Here is a 4,412-nt window from a genome sequence, read left to right as displayed (position 1 = left end):
CAAGGAACGATAAGGATCAATTACGATAACACTCCGGTTAAAACCCGATAGAGAAGGAATAAGACTGATATAATTTGGACATCACTCAGACTGAAAATGGAAGGAATTAACAAGAACTTGACAAGATGAAAGGATTCTTGATGAAATCAACAACACACTACCTCCGGAATTATTGAAAGAATGGCACACAGGGTAAGAACGATTTCAGACGGCACTCCGGTTGAGAAGGGAGCCAAAACTTGACATAATGGGAAGAACTTGAAAAGAGGGCATGGCACTCTGGTTAAATGGATAAGCACGAAAGAACATGATCCTGACAAAACAAGAAGATGGGTTGAAGAGAGCAACATCACAATGCCTCTGGAACAAAAGTAAAAATGGAATGGAATGAACGAAGGGAAATACGATCTTGAGAGAGCACGCTTACAACAAATGCTAGAACGGAGTTGTTGGAAAACCAACAACGAAAAGAATAATCTTGATATGGTCTTATGGAATACATCTCAAATTATGAGGTGACAACCTGCCACTCATGGGAAGAAGAATTGGATTGATATGAACAAGGAGACGAGAAAGTTATTTCACCGGAAGGATAAATGAAGAACTTGGGTCATTTATAAACACCATAAATATCAACAATCCTTAGGGAAAACTTTAGGTGAAATATAACCCAATATAACTCCAATGAAGAGATTGATTGGTTGAAAAGATGTCTTGAGCGAAGAGAAAAAAATGGATTTAGATATGTCACTCTTGAAAAACTTGTGCATCATGAAACACGAAGGGAAATTATCGTTAATGACATAACACCACCTCAAAAGATGAGATATAATGAATTGCACTTTGAAATGCAAGATGAAGAATACTTGAATTATAGCTTGACGGATCATCGCTTCGGGAGAAAACTTGAAGAACAATTGAAGAATGACAAGAATCCTTGACGAAACACCATGTAGCCTCCATGAAGAACTCCGGGAACAAAATGATGATAAAAATAAATAGAAGTTGAAAACACAAGGTGAAGCCTTTTAATGATTTAGATGGATCTTTATGGTGATGATAAAACAGAAAACCTCGGAACTCCAGAAAAGAAAGATGAAACAATTGAAATAGAGAATTTGAAGAACCTCCGGAATAATTGAATTTACTCGATGAAACAAGAATAAGAATTACATTATGCTTATCCTTCACCAATTTAAATTGATGACAAGCAATGGATTTTGCATACTACTTATTCTCGTAGAAAGGATTAAGATAGATATAGCGTAAACTTGGGAGGTATTGAACGAACCACCGGAAGGGTTGAAACAACGAATAAATTGATATGATAAAGAAGGAAGAGAAAAACTCTTGAACGAACCACCGTAAGAATCAAAAACGAACGAAGTAAAGATAAAGAAACATTGGGAAGAATTAGCAAATGAACGAAGATGCTTGCGAGAATTTAGATACATGAGAACGAAGCGATCACGAGCTGATAAGAGAATACTTGAATGATGCACGGTAAGATTTGGAGAATGATAGCTGAAAGCTGAGAATGAATAAATCTTCTGAAATGATGGGCTTCAGAGAATCAAACAGAAAAGACTCTTGAATTGCTCCGGAAGGATGAAAAGAATTTCCACAATCAAAAACAATTATGAGAGGATGGCCTCAAACTAGAATCACGAATCTCTGAGAGAACGGATAAGATATGGAGGAAAAACTCTTCTTCGGTCTTCAAAATCCGAGAATGACGACGAGAAACACCACCAAGAATTGTTGAGGCACTCCGGAATGAAGTATGGAAAAGGTTGAGCCAACGATGAAAAGAATTTAACCGATCTTGGAGAAAGTCATTTGACTGATGATAAATCATTCTTACGTCAAACTTTGAGATGAATATGAGAATAAATCCGGAAATTAGAAGAGTCAGGTAAGATCCTGGGGAAAAGACCTGTGGGTTAGGGCCCACTCAAAAGGTACACCGTAGAACAATTTAAAAGAGAGAATGCACCGGTTGAATTAAATGACTAGAATGAGATAACAACCTCGAAATAGGTTGAACGGATCTTGAATGACAAGACGAGCCTTTTGAGAAAGCTTGAGCACGCCGGAACAAATGAATAGTGAGAAGTGAATTATTATGAGGTGCACCGGTATGAGAAGGCATTGAAACGAGGAAAGGGTAAGATCAACAAAGCTTGACTTGAAACCACCGGAGAAGATAAAAGAAACGAAGAATGATGAACTAGAAGCTCCGTTAGTATCTTCATGAGAATCACCGGAAAGAACATTGACGGAAAAGAATGGAGAGGCTTCATATCAATAAGATGGGTACTTGATAAAGAAATCCGAGTCCTTGAAGAAAACAAGGGAGGGAGGGCGGGAAAAACAAAGACAACTTAGGACGGATGAGACAAACAACGTTGAGAAGACTTTGAGTTGATCTTGCGGATGTTGAAATGAACGGATCCACTTGAAGAGAGACACGCCGGTTGAAAAGAATTGACATGATAATCTCGATTATTAGGACGGATTAGTATTCACATCGGAGTATGAGAACACCGTTTAGAAAAGGTATGGAATCAACATTGGACTTCGAAGCAACTCGAATACCACAACTCAAAACAAAACAAAACGGATTGTCTTGCAAAATAAGCCGGAACAAACATATGATAGAGATTTCATCCGAAGTTTTCGTGGTGGGCCCTACACGGGCTCGATCGTACAACACCATCATGTACAAGGCAGTGCACATGACATACGAAGCGTCCCCGAGTCGGCATAGCCAAGGACTCTTTAAGACACAACGAGACCACTGTAAAACCAACCGTGGATAGGCGGACCACTAGACGTCGAACCCCAATTTCAAATCATACATCTGTCGGAAAGATATCCTAAGAGCTACTTGAATTCCCACTTATAAACTCCCGAAATTTTCCGGTTATGCAATCAGGTGTTGGGGATACAGGGGAAGCATAACATCTCACCCAAAACTAGCAAATCCTACATCCAGCTATATCCATCCTTCAACACATAACCAAGAAACCTTCGGAAATCGTTTACCTCAACCTTCGAAAAGCATCTGTTATACTAGTTATGGCAATACTCCCGAACTCCCGCCCCAGTACTAGGTGGCGTCGAGGTTATCTCACCAACAACTGCATAGAAGAGATTTTCGATGTCGGCGAAACTAAACTCAGGTATTCCAGAACTGCAACGATAAAATTGTGACGACAACACCTCGGAGCTCAACTCCCCGGGACACTGCCACAACCCCTAAATGACAGGAGGCACCAAGAACAATGTTCTCGTCACAAATCGATCGGAACGATTCCAAGATACCCGCATGATCCTAAATTTTTTAGTGAAATTTGAGAAGAGAAGAGTCAAAACTCTACGTCGGGATGCCTTACCAGAGCGATGAAGGGACTGAGGAGTAAAAAGAATTCCTAACTCTCCGATATATATAATTCCTAAATTACACAAAACATTTTTCTAGACTCAACAACGCCAATGATTCGATCAAGCAGGGGGATCCTAAGGTCGGGGAAGGCTCTGATACCAACTTGTAACGCCCTCGATGCGGCTATATCTCCCACGTGTCGAAGCACGACTTAGAGGCATAACCGCATTGAAAGCAATGTCACAAGTGAGGTAATCTTCACACAACCCATGTAATACATAAGGGAAAAAGATACATAGTTGGCTTACAATTGCCACTTCACACAATTACATGAATAAAGCATTACAACATCCAAATACAATCAAGGTCCGACTACGGAACCAAAATAAAGAGCAACCCCAAATGCGACAAGGTCCCCCGATCGACCCCAACTGGGCTCCACTACTGATCAACTAGAAACGAAACAAGACAAAGGACAAGATCTTCATCGAGCTCCTCCTGAGCTTGGTTGCGTCATCTGCACGGTCTCATCGGCACCTGCAAGCTAGTTTTTGGAAGTATCTGTGAGTCACGGGGACTCAACAATCTCACACCCTCGCGATCAAGACTATTTAAGCTTCTAGGTAAGGTAAGGTATGATGTGGAGCTGCAGCAAGCGACTAGCATATATGGTGGCTAACATGTTCGCAAAAGAGAGCGAGAAGAGAAAGCAAAGCACAGACGAGCAACTATGATCAAGAAGTGATCCTAGAACAACCTACGTCAAGCATTACTCCAACACCGTGTTCACTTCCCGGACCCCGCCGAGAAGAGACCATCATGGTAAAACACGCGGTTGATGTATTTTAATTAAGGTCAACTTCAGGTTTTCTACAACCGGACATTAACAAATTCCCATCTGCCCATAACCGCGGGCACGACTTTCGAAAGTTCAAATCCCTGCAGGGGTGTCCCAACTTAGCCCATCACAAGCTCTCACGGTCAACGAAGGATATTCCTTCTCCCAAGACAATCCGATAAGACT

Source organism: Triticum aestivum, chromosome 4A (assembly GCF_018294505.1).
Source record: "Triticum aestivum cultivar Chinese Spring chromosome 4A, IWGSC CS RefSeq v2.1, whole genome shotgun sequence".
Classification (NCBI taxonomy): Eukaryota; Viridiplantae; Streptophyta; class Magnoliopsida; order Poales; family Poaceae; genus Triticum; species Triticum aestivum.
The sequence above is the reverse complement of the archived record's forward strand: the minus strand, read 5'-3'. Positions refer to the sequence as shown.